This window comes from Lynx canadensis, chromosome B1, assembly GCF_007474595.2.
Source record: "Lynx canadensis isolate LIC74 chromosome B1, mLynCan4.pri.v2, whole genome shotgun sequence".
In the NCBI taxonomy this organism is placed as follows: Eukaryota; Metazoa; Chordata; class Mammalia; order Carnivora; family Felidae; genus Lynx; species Lynx canadensis.
Window position 1 is genome coordinate 124,894,447 of NC_044306.2, and position 19,034 is coordinate 124,913,480.

At 38.6% G+C, this 19,034-nt stretch overlaps 1 non-coding gene across 1 annotated transcript; it reads left to right on the forward strand.

Annotated features, from left to right (window-relative positions):
- Positions 1-12,257: 12,257 nt before the first annotated feature.
- Positions 12,258-12,362, forward strand: LOC115513189. Its single transcript, XR_003968605.1, has one exon. It is a non-coding gene; the product is annotated as a U6 spliceosomal RNA (small nuclear RNA).
- Positions 12,363-19,034: the final 6,672 nt, after the last annotated feature.

A 19,034-nucleotide genomic window follows, 5' to 3' on the forward strand; every position in this document is an offset into this window, starting at 1 on the left:
TAACCTTGCAATATCTAAAATCTCTTTTTCTCCCCGCCTTTGGCCAAGAGAGCAGATGGATAATTACACTCCTCAAAAGATAAATTAAAGAAAGAATTTGGACCAACAGGGCTATTGAAATACAGTGCTAATGGAGGATTGTGGAGAAATGGCCAAATAAGAGTCTCGGATGACCTTATTTTCCTCCTGGTGACAGTGCTTTCCAGATTAAAAGCTGTTTTCTTTTATTGAAATAGAATAGTGGCAAACATTGAACCTGCTTTGTAAGACATACATCAAGAGAGAAAATATTTCACCACAATGACATGACCTGACATTTTAAAGCAGATAACAAATGACATCTTGTCAATGGCACCAATTTATTATTCTCTCTCTTGTACCTTGGTGCCACAGCAGGATACACATTCCTTTTAATCATGAGACTGTGTTAAACAAATTTTTACCAGCAGAGACTCTAAAATGCCCCTCATCGTTTCCAAGTATCCTGACCTCTCAGCTGTCCCCACTATAGCATATAAAGACAAAGGCTATGCTAAATTTTTCATCATTTTATTCCATTTCAGATCCAATTATGTGAGGGTCTTCCATCACTTACATGGGAGTATATGCTATAACATGAAGTGCCACACATTAATCAGACTCTTTCTATCCAGCAGGCACCAGTGCTAAATCACACTACTCTACAAAAAGGAACATGAAATGGATGCAAATGTACAAGGAGGGTGCTCTCTTCTGTGCAGTTACAATAGGAGGTGACTTGCATGGGTGGCCTCCCCATCAAGTCCTAGAGACTCTCAAAGTAAATTTTATTTTTCATGTTTTCTACTACATTCTTCCCCAAAAGGACCCTCTTCTGCTACTTGCTTTAATGTCCCTCTGCCAGTTTATATCATAGAATCCACCACTTTGAACACTGCCCTGGGCAATGACTTTCTAGTTGAACTCTTGTAACTAATCAGCCTGTAAGTTGAGAAATGACCAGCTTGACTCTCGCTCAGGCCTCTTTCTCAGCAATGAAAAATCTCCCTTTATTTCAACAGTATCCTACACGTTACAACAAGACTGTAGATGTCAAATATTTCTGACTAATGACATTAAAATTGTGGATCTGAGAGAAGCAGAACAACGTATGTTACTAAGTAATCGTAAAGATATTTAGGATTAATAGCATTTTCTTAATAACATTTTAAATTATATTTAGGTTGTAGTTTCAGACGCCATCATGAAGATGAGTAGCTTATAATTAGAAAAGACATATATGAAAGGTACACTATAAAGTCAAGTAAACTTCATTTGAAAAACTGATGGGGAAGATAATTATCTTCTTTTGCACAAGATAGGATAAGGTTTATAGTTTAAGACACACATGGATTTAAGTACCACTTAAATATCTATGTTTGGCAAGTTATATAACTCTTTAAACTCTTGGTTTGTTCCTTTATGAAATAGGGATGATGTTATTATCTATTTCATAGAATCTGGAAGGATTTGATGAGCTAATATCTATAAAGCTTCAGGCACAATGGCTGACAACTCTAACCGCTCAATAAATATCAGTTTGCATTATTATCATAATGAAATTCAAAGTATGCCTAAAACAAAACAAAACAAAACAAAATATAATTGTTTCTTTGAATATTTCCAAGGATTGATTGAGAGGAATAATCTCAATTGCTTTACATTTGAACTGTGGATTTGAAAGACTTATTGAAAAAATATTTTCCTTAAGAAAGACTTCCATAATAAAGTCTTAGCAGATAGCCTAAGAAACATATTAAGATCAAAGTTCATAAAGATGTAAGGATAAAACAGTGATTAAGATAATTCCACAATATTTTTTTTTTAATTTTTTTTTTCAACGTTTATTTATTTTTGGGACAGAGAGAGACAGAGCATGAATGGGGGAGGGGCAGAGAGAGAGGGAGACACAGAATCGGAAACAGGCTCCAGGCTCTGAGCCATCAGCCCAGAGCCTGACGCGGGACTCGAACTCACGGACCGTGAGATCGTGACCTGGCTGAAGTCGGACGCTTAACCGACTGCGCCACCCAGGCGCCCCGATAATTCCACAATATTAAAGGAGGGCACAATCACTCCACTTAAAAACAACAAAAAAAAAATTAAATACTTTAGAATTGCATGCATTCCTAGGAATATTGGGCCAATCTTCCAGCTTCCACTCTAAACATAAATAAGAAATGCATATATCACAACTCACACCAATTGAGGCTCTGGGAGCAGTCAGATCTGATGGTTTCATTCATTCCAGATTTCTGTAATGATTTGAAATAATTCTAATTTCTTCATTTTCAATTAAAATTAAGGTATTCTGTTGTACAATGAGCACATTTGGGGGATTACATATAAAACAAGATAGGCAAATATTTCAGTGACTTCTGTAAAACAGTCATTTTCTAAATTAGTGTAATATATATTTATAGTCTAAAAGAAATGAAGATGTTCCACATTTATTATTTTGTGAATATAACACACACCCTTATCCTTTCACGTCTAGTGTTTAGAACAAAAGAGAAAATCTTTAAACTAAATAACTGGGGGCTGTGAACTAAAATAATTCCTTACCTTATATTATGTAATTCAGAGTCAAATGGTCATACATTAGTTAAATTTTTAGAAAGTTTCATTCTAACTTGTTGTTTAGGCTATTAATATATTGGAATTTTAAAATGTATTTTAAATTACCCATGGGCACCCTTAGCATATTTGGGATTCAAATGATTCTCCCACTAGGAATGTTTATATGGGCAGTATGTGTATGGAATATTTCAGGGTATTTTATTTGTTTTTATCAACTGTTGGTTTGGGATGGTGAGCATCAGTTACCAGGGTTAATAAGAGTTCACATATAATGAGGCAAGATAGACAAAGGATTAAGGGATAAGGGATATCACCGAATTTTAATCAAGGTACAGTTTTCATATTGCATCATCTTGCACATCACCCTGAATATAGAAAAAGAAAGCCAAAGTATTCACTTTTTTCTCCTATAATAAATCTTAACATCCTCTGTTTCAGTGATGCGATCATTTTTCCTTCTTAAATGGACTTTGTAACTTAGACTCATTTTTTTAATTTATCCTTATTCTTAAAATTTTTTTTAATGTTTATTTTTCTGAGAGAGAGACACACACAGAGTGAGAGCAGGGAAGGGCAGAGAGAAGAAGGAGACACAGAATCCGAAGCAGGCTACGGGCTCTGAGCTGTCAGCACAGAGACCGACATGGGGCTCAAACCCACGAACGGGGAGATCATGATCTGAGCCGAAGTCTGATGCTTAACCGACTGAGCCATCCAGTCACCCCCATCCTTATTCTTTAATTCCCTAATCTAATTCTATTTCCCTTATTTCCTTTTATTCCTTTCTCTTCCTTCTCATTCCCACTGACACAAGGAGAGTTCAGCTCCACAAAACCTCAAATGTACATTTATTGCAACAATCTCTTAGTAGTATGCTTCACTGATTTGCTAGTTTTCACTTCAGTCCAATGTGACTTATTCTGGCTCTTTTAGTTTTACTTTTAAAAAAAAATCAATAGATTTATATTAAATATGAATTTGTATTTGGAACCATAAGAAATATAAGATTCAGGTCGACTTCATACTGTTTAGACCATATGTGATAAAAAGATCAATACCAGTATGTGAGACTTAATGACAAATGGATACTACTTATTATTATAATAGCTACCTCAAGGAGAGGAGAGTGAGTTGAGCTGGCACTACAGTACCTGGGGACTTTGATAATTAGAGTGGAGTTGGGAGCCCATTCTGGGGAAGATGGTAAGAAAAGCGCATGAGCTAAATAAGGGAGCAGATAAATACACACTGTGTAGCAAGAGCACAGTGAGCTGACTTCACTGACTGGCACAGTAAATTCGGAATGACTGGCTGGCACCAAAGCAAGTACAGCCTTAGATACTAAAGTCAGGAGATCCAGACTTTACTGTATAAGCAGTTGAAGTATTTTTGTTAGGGAAGTTACATATACAGAGGCATGTGTTTGGTTGAATTTAAGGGAGAAGAGATGGAAGAAGGGACGGTAGATGGGAAAAAAAAGAAGTAGCATCTATTCAGCATCTTCTGTGGTTTCATTCAGTTCACTGAAAGGTACCAAGTTATGGAATGACAGTACAAACATTAATTTCTGATGGTCCTTTCTCTCCAGGAAATTACAGATTAATGGGCCAACAGATGCATCATGTTAATGTATAGGCATTTCTTTTATAATCATACATATGTTCCTGAAAAATACTTATGTGTTCAAAAACTGTACATTAAAAGTAACAGAGCTTAAAGGAAAAAAAAAATAGGATTGGGCCGACTACTCAAAGCCTGTGTAACTTTGAAAACAGGGTACTAGGTAAAAGCAATAACAATCTTAACAAAAACAGAAGCACAGCTTTATCTCCACTAACATTTGCATCCATTAGCAAAGCCAGTTGATTTTGCTGATGTTTAACTCTTGCACTTATGCTTCCTTCTAAAGACTTTGAAAATATTCACCTATTAAAGACCAGATACATCAAAATTTAAAAATCTAACCCAAAGTATTTAACACATGAGAAATATCTTCATAGATATGTCATCTCTACTTTCAAATTCCCTACATTAATGATTATTGTGGAAAGTGCAACAATATTTATTTATTCATTTATTCATTACATTTTTTAAATGTTTGTTTATTTTAATTTTTTTTTAACATTTATTTATTATTGAGAGACAGAGAGACACAGAGCATGAGCAGGGGAGGGGTAGAGAGAGGGAAGGGACACAGAACCCAAAGCAGGCTCCAGGCTCTGAGCTGTCAGCACAGAGCCTGACGCGGGGCCCGAACCCACAAACTGTGAGATCATGACCCGAGCTGAAGTCAGTTGCCCAACGAACTGAGCCACCCAGGTACCGCGATGTTCATTTATTTTTGAGAGAGAGAGAGAGAGAGAGAGAGCCAAGAGACAGAGTGCGAACAGGGGAGGGACAGAGAGGGAGGGAGACACAGAATCCAAAGCAGTCTCCAGGCTCTGAGCTGTCACCACAGAGCCCGACATGGGGCTCGAACCCACAAACTGTGAGATCATGACCTGAGCCGAAGTTGGACACTTAACCGAATAAGCCATCCAGGTGCCCGGCAGCAATTTTTGAACCAACTAACCTTTTGCCTAAAATAAGATTTTCAGCTTTTTCCTTAGGGTTTTGATGTATTACTAATACATTGTTTGTAATTGTGAGAATGTTTGCTCATGATCTTTCAAAATAAAAACAGGCTTGGATAAGTTATGAATGAACAAACATTATATTGACTCCTGCATTATATTATACCATTCCCCTACTTAATCATAAATAAGCTAATTTTCACTAAATAAACACATATTGGAGCAGAATACATTGAAATAATAATAAATTTTAAGTAGAGGTTACAAAGGATACCAAGATATCACAGAGAAGGGATTGTTTATCCCTGGGAAGGGATCCTTAAACAAGTGACATCTTAACCGAATTTTGAGGAATAAACAAGTAACCGCTGACTGGGTAAAGATGCTGCATTCTCCCTGACGGAGAGAGAATGAAGCACAGCAATAGTGTATACATTCCTTACTAGCAGAGCTAGTAAGTTATTGGAGCTAGTATTTGAACACAAGCAATATAGTTCCTAGTGTTCACTCTATGCCACTATGCATATTAGTTTTTCTTATGCCTACTATTTAGAATGCATTTCCATAGGTCAAGTGAGAAATATTAAAGGCCCAAATAATATCACTGATGCTAGTAATGGAGAAGACACTATGAACTGAAGAATCATTTAGTAACTTAGTTCACTGATTTGATGTAGGGGTGAAAAGAGAAAAACTCGTTTCTGGCAAGGGCAACTGACTATTGCAATGACAGTATCAGTAACTGAACTTTGGAATGAAAGAGGAGGAACAGGCCTTGAGAAAAAATGCTAAGTTCTCTTTTGAGTATGTTGAAGTTGATGTGCCTATGGAAGAGTCAAATAAAGTGGTACAGCTGTAGGGCTGGAGCTCAGAGAGTAGCTCAAGACTGAAAACATAAATCTGTAATTGGTAATTGGTAATCTGTAATTGGTAATCACTTGCATACAAGTGATTGTTCAAAGTACGAACACACATGAGATTTCACTCCACAGTAGCTTAGGTCAACACCTAAGCACCAAGCAGAGGAGACTGAGTTCACATGAAAGACTATGAAGTGGGGCACGTGGGTAGCTCAGTTGGTTATGCATCCGACTCTTGATTTCAGCTCAGGTCATGGTCTCACCCTTGGTGAGAATGAGCCCTGTGTTGGGTTCTGTGATGGGTGTGAAGCATGCTTAAGATTCTTTCTTTCTTTCTTCCTCTGCCCCTTCCCTACAAATGCTCTAGGAAGGAAGGAAGGAAGGAAGGAAGGAAGGAAGGAAAAGAAAGAAAGAAAGAAAGAAAGAAAGAAAGAAAGAAAGAAAGAAGAAATCCTATAAAGAGACAGTTCTAGAAGTAGGAGAGAGTCATGGAAGCGAAAAGAAGAGAGAATTCAAGAAGGGATGAGTGGAAAATGTAAATTCAGTAGAGGGGTCTATTTTAAAACAGGCAGGTGACTGAACCCCTAAATTTAAGTTAAAGGATGGGTAGAGAAGCAAGTCTGATTCCAGTAAGCTAAGAAATACAGAATTGAATAAGTATATAGAGTGAAGAAAGAATCTCCTTCAAAAACATTTTTCCTGGAATAGCAAAAGAGGATCAGGATGGTGACTCAAGTTTAGATCTTAAGGATCAGAGAGGGACATTTAAGGATGAGAAGATTCAAATGTGTTTAATGATTAAGGAAAAGAGTAAGTAGATATGGATATTTAGGCTATAGCAGAGAAGGGGTATTATTAATAGAACAAATTCCTGAATTCGATAGTGTGGGAAGTGATCAAAAGAGGGAAGGGCTGACATTGAACAAAGGGAGGGAAAACTCTTGTTTCTAAAACTGGAAGCAAGGGAATGAGAAAGGGGCGTAGTTAGATAAAGTTATTGGTGTGAAAGCAGGGAGATGAGATACCTGGCAGCCTCACTTGTGTATGAAAGGTTGAAGGCAAAAGTCATGTTTGAGATTAAATGGAACGAAAACAGGTACTATGGCTGATGGAGAATGGTGAAGGTTCAGAATTGTTCTGAAAGTAAAGGGGCAAGAAGAAGCTGGTTAAAAAAAATAATGAATTATTATTGGGAATCTAGCCACCCCTCGTGGCTCCAAATTTACAGAACTGAATGATTTTCTTTAGTAATTCTCAACATTGAGATGATAGATTTTCCTCAGTGGGTACAGTAGGCCTATGCTAAGTCTTCAGATAAATGATTTCAGGTTATCCTCACATCAAACTTGTAAGGCAGCTATTTTTAATCTCCATTTTACAGATGATATGACTAAGTTTTGAGTAATTTGTTTAAAATTTGACAAGGTTGTCCACCCAGGTTCATATCAACACCAAAATCTATGTTCTTTGTACCACAGCCAGGTATGGAAATGGGAACAAATAAATGGAGGAACCGGAGGCTTATGTGTACTGGAGAAATGACAGTGGGAATGAAGTGAAGAGACTTGTACATAAAGCCAAAACACAAGAAAGTCTTTGACTTGTTTTACATGGTAGGTGAGAGAGAAAAAACAGACAATGCTTCTATTTTTTTCAGGAGCTTGAAGGAATGGTAGTAACTTGATAGCAGTCAGAAGCATGGCAATGGAATTTGGCTTTAGGGAAAATGGATAATTTGATTCAGGATGTTGTGTTTGAGGCTATAAATGGGACATGTGGCTAGAAATATCCGGGTAGCAATTTAGAGTTTGGAACAGGAGTTTGAAAGAGATAGGGTTGGAAATAAGGATTTGTATCTCATTTTGCCTGAGAGCATGAATGCAAAGGAGAAGGAGAAAGGCTTGAATAAAGTATACATTTAAAGTTGAATGGCATATACACAAATTTATGACATACAGGAAAGGGACAGCCAGACTGGTAGGAGGAGAATTATGAGAAGGCTGTGCCATATGAACCAAAAGAAGTCTGGTGTTCATGAATTGCTTCTCAAAACCTAAGAACAGAAAATGGAAATGGTAATTTAGGTATCTCCATATTACACTATATATATGTTTTCAAATTTTTTAACATTTATTCACTGTTGAGAGACAGAGAGAGACAGAGTGTGAGCAGGGGAGGGACAGAGAGAGAGGGAGACACAGAATCTGAAGCAGTCTCCAGGCTCTGAGCTGTCAGTACAGAGTCCAACACAGGGCTCAAACCCACGAACTGTGAGGTCATGACCTGAGCCAAAGTCAGACGCTTAACTGACTGAGCCACCAAGGCGCCCCCATACTACACTGTATGATTATTGACGTCAGAAAGGACAACTTCTAAAAAAAGAGGTAGAAGAGAATCTACTTTAGAATTATATGTGCATTCAAATATGAATGGCACTTATTTACTTAACAGACACATATTCTGATCACAAATTGAAAAATGTAACTTCCAAGTATCACCCTTTATAATTTCCTTTATAATTTCTGTACCAACCAGTCTGATGGCAAATTCACCTAGGTTCTGGATGAGTTACCTTCATCAGCACAAGTATTTGTCATTCATTTTCTGTTTAACCCAGTCTCATTTTCATTCCCTTTTCTTGGGGCTCTCTTGATGTTTCTCATCCTTCTTCCATTTCTAAACTCCAAGGGACCTACCTGCCACCAGCAAAGTAGCTCGAAAGGAGTGATCCTGCCTCATTGTCTCCCAAAGTCCACACTAGTCTTTTTCTCACCATGTAGACTACCCTGGTATATAGTTCTCAGTGTTGGCACCTCTGTGGCCTTTGTTCTGCTAACTCTCTTGCACTAACCCCACCAAAACCATTGTCCTTTGATGTCCAGCCTCTAAAGCTCTAAGAATATTTTTCTGGGCCTGGCTGCCAAAGAATGGTCTGTTCCCCTATGCCTTTCTGAGGACTGCAAGTATCAGGTGTTAATGGTTACTCTTACTGCTCTATAAGGTCCTCTTGATCGCTTCTGTGGGGCTGCTGACGGCCAGAGCAGGAAAGGTATTAGTCTCTGTGAGCTGAGGATGTGAGCAGAGATAAGCCTTGCATCTCACTCTATTTTTTCTTTCTTTTTTCCCACTCCTCTTAGCTCTGAGAATTCTTTATGTGGTCTTGCAACCAGAAGAAAAAAGACATCATCTCTATACTAATTTCACAGCCTCAATCTTTTTTTTTCCTTTACATTCACTGAATACTTTTACAATTAGAAGCTCAGGATAAGGGGGGGGGGGTGTTTGTGTTTTGCTCCTGGGGTAAAATCTGGCTTCTTGTCTCTCAGTCATAAAGACTCAAGTGGGAAAATGGAAAATACATGCTGCTTTTATCTCATGTCATTAATCTTCCTTATTTATCACATCTTCTTCCAGAATAGAATTTAGACAGCTTTTATGTATTTAGATAAACTGAAATAAAAAAAAACAATAGATAATGAGGGAGAAGAGAAAGAAGGAAAGTAGAAGAAGGAAATACGAGATGAATTTCAAGACTGCCATGAAGGCTTCAAAATTTGCTTGAGGCAGGCCACATACTTGACTCTTCAGTTCTGAAGCAAAGAAAAGAGGGCAACATTGGGGGAAACAAGTTACCCAATGCCCGTAAAAAAGGAAACCCACCTGTTGCTTAGAAGAAGGCCAATTATTCCTGGCACAGAGTCCAGAGAAACATTCCTCCTTTGAGTCCTCATAAAAAGGACACTGTGACATAGTGAACAGTGTCCTCAAGAAATTGTTGTAGAAACTACATGGAGGAGTTTTATGGGACTGTTTGTTACAGTCCTTCAGTGCAAGCACAGGGCACAATGCCAAGGCAAAAGCACAGCTTTCCAAAGGTGTTTCTGTGGGGAATAACATTTGGCCAACTAAGTGTGCATTTCTCTGTTCATCAGCCTTATCCATAGGTTGGTTTTAATAGTTTCTCTAGGTGGATTGCATTGCATTTCAGGAAATCTTCCACAGATATTATTCTCTTAACTAAAGTTTTGATGGGTGCTGAATGGCAATAGTTTGTAGTTGGGTTCCCTAACAAGTGATGGGGGCACAACTACTTTGTGTTATTGATGAAGAACAGAGCCATACATTTTATTGTTATGTGGCCTGGGAGCAGATCAGCATTTCTAAGGCAGGAGGAGGGACCTTAGAAGGATCTGGGGGGGATAGCTATGCCATTTCTACTCAGAAATATCCACTGGGAAAAGTTGGTCCCAAATTTCCTCATCAGACAGTTTGAAGTCTGCTTTAACTCAGAGATTAAAAAGGTCTCTTGATTCTGGCCACAGTAATTTCAGCCTGGAAAAAAAGAAAGTATATCGTGCATAATTTAAAAACTCAGAGCAATTACAAAACCCAGCATGGCCTCTATACACCATTTAACCTTGAGCATGGTAATTTCCAGGCATGGCCTGCAGGATAAATTGGTTGCAAATCATATATAGAAGTAAATAAATGAGTCAAAAATGTGTTCAAAATTAGGCTACAAGTCAAACAAGTGTTGCTTTGTATCTAACAAAAGCAGTGAGGTTGTTTTTAGTGAAGTTGATTAGCACTTATTTTTGGGCAGTGATTAAGTAGTAGACCAACCTGGAATTTTAGAATTATAAAAGTGAAATGTATTTTTAACCAATACATTTTGTTTTGCTATTTTCAAAATATAATCATTAAAAAATGGAATTCAATATGCTAAGACATTTTGTTTCTCTAGCATGGCAATAGAGTTAACATTGAAGACCAGCTGTGGTAAAGAAAGGTTTCCGTCCATCATTGTATACATATTTTTTTATTTTTTACTTTTCTTTCTTTCTTTCTTTCTTTCTTTCTTTCTTTCTTTCTTTCTTTCTTTCTCTCTTTCTTTTTACCTTAGAGAGAGAGAGAGCATGAGCTGGGGAGAGGGGCAGAGGGAGAAAGAGAGAAAGAGAAAATCTTAATCAAGTTCCATGCTCAGCGCAGAGCTCAATGCAGGGTTCAATCCCACGACTCTGGGATCATGACCTGAGCTGAAATCAAGAGTTGGATGCTCAACTGACTGAGCCACTTAGTGCCCCTACAGTTTTCTTAAACTAATGGTTAGACCTTAAACTTTGCCAAAGCAGAAAATACTTTGTTTTTGATTATTTTATCCCTGACCCTCAGCGCCATGCTTGGTACATAGTAGCTATTAATATCTGAAATAGCTGCTGTTATTACACTAAATATTGTTTTCTGGTATGACAAAAAAGGTAAAAATCTTTAAGAGATATTATAGTTTTTGTGTAAATGTTATACATTTAAAAATACAATATATATTTGTGTTAATATAATATCTACTTTTAATGAGTAATGCCTGATTCCTTCTTTAATTAAAAAAGAGGCTATCACATTTTAATCAATGGTCTATGATAGTAGAGGCATGATATTACCAACATGACATTTTTACAAGGCACATTTTCTTGCTTTTTTCAAATGAGATATCTCTAACTATAAGGTATGAGCAAAATAAATAACCCAATTATGATATAACATAGAAACTAAAAAAAAAATACAGAAAAGTTTATTGCAATATATTTCAAAGCTTATTTAATATGATGAAACATAAGCAGCTCCCCAAATTTTGGGGACTGATGTTTCTACATTTGCAGGTCATTATGGTAATTAAAATGTAGTAAACGCCACTGTTTTCTCATGTTACCATGATGCTTTCATAAAGCTGATTAAGTGCTGAGTATTAGACTAAACGTCTTAGCAGGCTTAAAGGACAAAATTAGAACTTGAATTTAAGTTTGAGTTAATCCACGTTGCTATTTGCTTAGGTTTTGATAATAGTCCACCTAAAATAGCATGACTAATGGAGATTTTTATCTCTGAATAATATTCCTGCCAGCACCAACTGTTGAATGTTAAATATGAGATTTGGCAGGTGCAGAGATTTTTAGTCACCTTCAAAAAGCAGTATGCAGACACGCAAGCCAAACAGCTTATACACGAACAAAATCAACATCTAAACCATCTGCCAATAGAACAAACACGTCAGTCATCTTTCCATTTGATTGGCAGGATTCCTTGAAATGGATGGTTTTAAACATTATTTCTTATCCTAAAAACACACACGTGCACACACACAATTTCATTTACCTGGCAGTTAGGCTGGATTCTAGACAAAACTATGAGTATAAAAATGTCTTTATCTACTTCCCATTCCTCTTGTATTATGCTCACTTTGGCAGCACATATAGTAAAATTGGGATGCTCCAGAGAAGATTAGCAATGCCCCTATGCAAGGATGACACCCATTGCTCTTGTATTACCTGCTCCTCCATTGCCACTTTAAACCCCACAAGCCCATTCTAGTACCCATTATTAACCTATTAACTCTTGCATGCTGCTGTAGCAGTGACCGGGACAAGTGAATTCTTGCACTGATTCATCTCCTGTTATCCAACATATGCTTCTTAGGACTCTGCTTATAGGTGATGATATGTAGTCATTAAACCAGGTAAACAAATTCCTGATGGCTAACTACCCAGCAATGTAAAATTCCTAGTTTAGAAATTATTTGCCTTTATGAAATATGACTTTTCCCTCTCTAAAGGCCTTTATAGAGTAAGCATAATTTTTCTAAATGCTTGTTTCTCTTTAGTCTGCTTGGGAAATGTTTGGGAAATTGTTAGCCTTGAAAATTACAGGTTTTAAGCCGCATCTCTTTGGCTAACACTGTTTGGAAAACTACTGAAAAATAACTCTGCTATGATCTGGCATTGGTAGCAGGTGAGAGTCTCAGAGACTTAGCAGACTGAAATTTCAAGATCTAATTCCTCACTCAACAGACTGAAATTCTTATTCATTCAGTGAGATGCTAGACTGAATTTAACAATAGCAACAACAAAAAATCAGATGCTGGTCTGAATGTTTAAATTAGGGGCTACTTGAATCAGAGAAAAAACAAAATGGATGTTGACTTGTATCATTTGATATTTTATATTCCACTTTCATGTAAGCTGATACAATTTATTTCTACTTTTAAAAGGAGGGAAATCAGATATGCAGAGTTCTGTAATATTTATCCTGTCTTTCTTTAAGGATAGAGTATCCAATTATATCTTTTACATAATGCAAAATCTTCACCACCACAGAGAACACATTTTAAATTTATGGCTCAGAGGGATTTCAATCATCTTTGGCATTCAGCACTCAAGGCATTTCAGATATTTATTCAGAGCAGTATAACGGAAAGTACACAACAGATTGTAATTTAAATGCTGTACTTTTTGCAACATATATTTGCAGTAAAAGCTTGGAGAATATGTAAAAAATAAGAATGTATTATGAGCACTGCACACTTTGTCTACACACTTTCATATGGGAATTCTTGCATGCTTCTATTTAACAGACGTTTTCTCTGCACAGCTTTGTGCTAAGCGTGTAGAAGGACAAACATCTGATGTTCTGTTCATATAGCCATGTGCACTGTTTCCTGTCCACTTAGGATATGTGCACCTCCATGTGGAAATGGTCCAGCTGAATTTGGAAATCAGGATTTCTTGTGAGGTTTGTGTCACTTTATTAGAATGGTGAAGATAGAGATCAAATTGTAATTGATTTAGGTGAGAGGGGATTGAGGAGATGGGGAAAGCAAGGGTGGACAATTTATTTTACACAATTTGGTGACTAAGAGAAGGAGGGAGACAGTCTCAACTTGAAAAATTTGAGAGATCAGAAAAAGTTCATTTTTAAAAATAAATGTGGAAGGAGGAAAACTGAGTATATTTCTATGGTGAAAGGTAAGAGAGAGGTGGGGTTAGAATATCTGGAAAAGAGAGAAAATTGATAAAGCAATTCAGAAGGGGCAAAGTGTCCAAGTGAAAGTGAGATCTTTGGGAGTTGGAAGCATGGGTGCTCTCAAGGACAGACAAGAACTAGAGAAGTAGATGGCTAGGCACTTTTCCCATTGATGGATTCTATTTTATTTATGAAGTAATAAGAGATATGCTGATGGAGAGACAAAAAGAAATCCTTTAGGGAATTTGAGGAGAGAGAATACCAGAACTGAAATACCAGGACTTTGAACACAGAAAGTACCTGCTTAAGGATGAATACTCTAGTCACTAAGAAATATCTGAGAATGGTGGCTATTTTTAATACTGCTCTCATTGGTACTTATCACCACACTTTTTTTGAGTCCCACAAATATTTATTGAGCTCAATATCTGTTCCTGGAACTATATTAAGCCCGGGTAGGTTTTACAGGACAAGGAAAAGAGATGGCTCTTCCGCTCTCACTTCTGTTCTGTCAGGTAGCAATAGGCCAAGGAAATTGTTTATTCACCCCATTCTTTTCTTGTACTGAGCAATATTTCATTGTCACAATGTTCCATTTGCTATTTGTGTGACTGCTTCTAGGTTTCCTTATACTTTCCTGGGCATGTTGTCTGTATTTTGGGAATGGAGAAAGGATCCATAATGATAGCATTTGGTTCTTTCTCCTATGCTTTAAAGAGTGTCAGGTTGCTCATTTGTTAGTGCTGCCTGCTGTGAATAGCTCGGTCCCAATTTAGCATCATCAGTAATGATTATATTAAGATGATTGTCTCTGTGCAAGAATAGTAACCAGGGTACTAACCACAAAGTTCATTCCGCAAACTCATGAAAATAATATTCATTTATTTTTAACTTATCAGGTAATTTTCAAACTGCATTTCCAGGAATATTTCCCAAAACTTTTCCTATATTTATAATTTTTCAACCTTCATATTTGTTTTACTTCAAGAATTTGGAAAATTTTAAGAAATTAAACTGCAAAAATTTAAACTTTGCTATTATGCTGATTTATATGTTTGTTTATGGCACAAGAATACTAAATAATAGACTCTGGAAACTGAACAGTAAACCTTTGCTGAACCCTTCCTGAGAGCCAAGTCCTAAGAATACAGTGGCCTCCTGAGTGATCTCTGCCGGTGATGCCCCCTCATCTTGGAAATGAAGGACCTGAGTGAGGAGGATTCTGGGAAGATGGCGGCGTAGGAGGACGCTGGGCTCACCGCGCGTCCTGCTGATCACTTAGATTCCACCTACACCTGCCTAAATAACCCAGAAAACCGCCAGAGGATTAGCAGAACGGAGTCACCAGACCCAAGTGCAGACGAGAGGCCCAGGGAAGAGGGTAGGAAGGGCGGCGAGGTGGTGCGCGCTCCACGGACTGGCGGGAGGGAGCCGGGGCGGAGGGGCGGCTCGCCAGCCAAGCAGAGCCCCCGAGTCCGGCTTGCAAAAGCGGAGGGGCCTGACGGACTGTGTTCCGAGAGCAAGCGCGACTTAGCATCTGGGAGGTCATAAGTTAACAGCTCTGCTCAGAAACAGGGAAGGCTGGAGGACAAAGGGAGGGTGAGCTGCGGAGCCCCCGGACGACAGAGCTCAGTTTGGTGGGGAACAAAGGCGCTCGCCAGCGCCATCTCCCCCGCCCATCCCCCAGCCAAAATCCCAAAGGGAACCGGTTCCGGCCAGGGAAATTGCTCGCTCCGCGCAAACACCCAACTCTGTGCTTCTGCGGAGCCAAACCTCCGGCAGCAGATCTGACTCCCTCCGGCTGCCACAGGGCCCCTCCTGAAGCGGATCACCTAAGGAGAAGCGAGCTAAGCCTGCCCCCCCCCGCCACCGTGCACCTTGCCTTCCCACCCCAGCTAATACGCCAGATCCCCAGCATCACAAGCCTGGCAGTGTGCAAGTAGCCCAGATGGGCCACGCCACCCCACAGTGAATCCCGCCCCTAGGAGAGGGGAAGAGAAGGCAGACACCAGTCTGACTGTGGCCCCAGCGGTGGGATGGGGGCAGACATCAGGACTGACTGCGGCCCCGCCCACCAACTCCAGTTATACACCACAGCACAGGGGAAGTGCCCTGCAGGCCCTCACCACTCCAGGGACTATCCAAAATGACCAAGCGGAAGAATTCCCCTCAGAAGAATCTCCAGGAAATAACAACAGCTAATGAGCTGATCAAAAAGGATTTAAATAATATAACAGAAAGTGAATTTAGAATAATAGTCATAAAATTAATCGCTGGGCTGGAAAACAGCATACAGGACAGCAGAGAATCTCTTGCTACAGAGATCAAGGGACTAAGGAACAGTCACGAGGAGCTGAAAAATGCTTTAAAGGAAATGCAAAACAAAATGCAAACCACCACGGCTCAGATGGAAGAGGCAGAGGAGAGAATAGGTGAACTAGAAGATAAAGTTATGGAAAAAGAGGAAGCTGAGAAAAAGAGAGATAAAAAAATCCAGGAGTATGAGGGGAAAATTAGAGAACTAAGTGATACACTAAAAAGAAATAATATACGCATAATTGGTATCCCAGAGGAGGAAGAGAGAGGGAAAGGTGCTGAAGGGGTACTTGAAGAAATCATAGCTGAGAACTTCCCTGAACTGGGGAAGGAAAAAGGCATTGAAATCCAAGAGGCACAGAGAACTCCCTTCAGACGTAATTTGAATCGATCTTCTGCACGCCATATCATAGTGAAACTGGCAAAATACAAGGATAAAGAGAAAATTCTGAAAGCAGCAAGGGGTAAACGTGCCCTCACATATAAAGGGAGACCTATAAGACTCGTGACTGATCTCTCTTTTGAAACTTGGCAGGCCAGAAAGGAATGGCAGGAGATCTTCAATGTGATGAACAGAAAAAATATGCAGCCGAGAATCCTTTATCCAGCAAGTCTGTCATTTAGAATAGAAGGAGAGATAAAAGTCTTCCCAAACAAACAAAAACTGAAGGAATTTGTCACCACTAAACCAGCCCTACAAGAGATCCTAAGGGGGACCCTGTGACACAAAGTACCAGAGACATCGCTACAAGCATAAAACATACAGACATCACAACGACTCTAAACCCGTATCTTTCTATAATAACACTGAATGTAAATGGATTAAATGCGCCAACCAAAAGACATAGGGTATCAGAATGGATAAAAAAACAAGACCCATCTATTTGCTGTCTACAAGAGACTCATTTTAGACCTGAGGACACCTTTAGATTGAGAGTGAGGGGATGGAGAACTATTTATCATGCTACTGGAAGCCAAAAGAAAGCTGGAGTTGCCATACTTATATCAGACACACTAGACTTTAAATTAAAGGCTGTAACAAGAGATGAAGAAGGACATTATATAATAGTTACAGGGTCTATCCATCAGGAAGAGCTAACAATTATAAATGTCTATGCACCGAATACCGGAGCCCCCAAGTAAATAAAACAATTACTCATAAACAGAAGCAACCTTATTGATAAGAATGTGGTAATTGCAGGGGACTTTAACACCCCACTTACAGAAATGGATAGATCATCTAGACACACGGTCAATAAAGAAACAAGGGCCCTGAATGAGACACTGGATCAGATGGACTTGACAGATATATTTAGAACTCTGCATCCCAAAGCAACAGAATATACTTTCTTCTCGAGTGCACATGGAACATTCTCCAAGATAGATCATATACTGGGTCACAAAACAGCCCTTCATAAGTTTACAAGAATTGAAATTATACCATGCATACTTTCAGACCACAATGCTATGAAGCTTGAAATCAACCACAGGAAAAAGTCTGGAAAACCTCCAAAAGCGTGGAGGTTAAAGAACACCCTACTAACGAATGAGTGGGTCAACCAGGCAATTAGAGAAGAAATCAAAAAATATATGGAAACAAACGAAAATGAAAATACAACAATCCAAACGCTTTGGGACGCAGCGAAGGCAGTCCTGAGAGGAAAATACATTGCAATCCAGGCCTATCTCAAGAAACAAGAAAAATCCCAAGTACAAAATCTAACAGCACACCTAAAGGAAATAGAAGCAGAACAGCAAAGGCAGCCTAAACCCAGCAGAAGAAGAGAAATAATAAAGATCAGAGCAGAAATAAACAATATAGAATCTAAAAAAACTGTAGAGCAGATCAACGAAACCAAGAGTTGGTTTTTTGAAAAAATAAACAAAATTGACAAACCTCTAGCCAGGCTTCTCAAAAAGAAAAGGGAGATGACCCAAATAGATAAAATCATGAATGAAAATGGAATTATTACAACCAATCCCTCAGAGATACAAACAATTATCAGGGAATACTATGAAAAATTATATGCCAACAAACTGGACAACCTGGAAGAAATGGACAAATTCCTAGACACCCACACTCTTCCAAAACTCAATCAGGAGGAAATAGAAAGCTTGAACAGACCCATAACCAGCGAAGAAATTGAATCGGTTATCAAAAATCTCCCAACAAATAAGAGTCCAGGACCAGATGGCTTCCTAGGGGAGTTCTACCAGACGTTTAAAGCAGAGATAATACCTATCCTTCTCAAGCTATTCCAAGAAATAGAAAGGGAAGGAAAACTTCCAGACTCCTTCTATCAAGCCAGTATTACTTTGATTCCTAAACCAGACAGAGACCCAGTAAAAAAAGAGAACTACAGGCCAATATCCCTGATGAATATGGATGCAAAAATTCTCAATAAGATACTAGCAAATCGAATTCAACAGCATATAAAAAGAATTATTCACCATGATCAAGTGGGATTCATTCCTGGGATGCAGGGCTGGTTCAACATTCGCAAATCAATCAACGTGATACATCACATTAACAAAAAAAAAGAGAAGAACCATATGATCCTGTCAATCGATGCAGAAAAGGCCTTTGACAAAATCCAGCACCCTTTCTTAATAAAAACCCTTGAGAAAGTCGGGATAGAAGGAACATACTTAAAGATCATAAAAGCCATTTATGAAAAGCCCACAGCTAACATCATCCTCAACGGGAAAAAACTGAGAGCTTTTTCCCTGAGATCAGGAACACGACAGGGATGTCCACTCTCACCGCTGTGGTTTAACATAGTGCTGGAAGTTCTGGCATCAGCAATCAGACAACAAAAGGAAATCAAAGGCATCAAAATTGGCAAAGATGAAGTCAAGCTTTCGCTTTTTGCAGATGACATGATATTATACA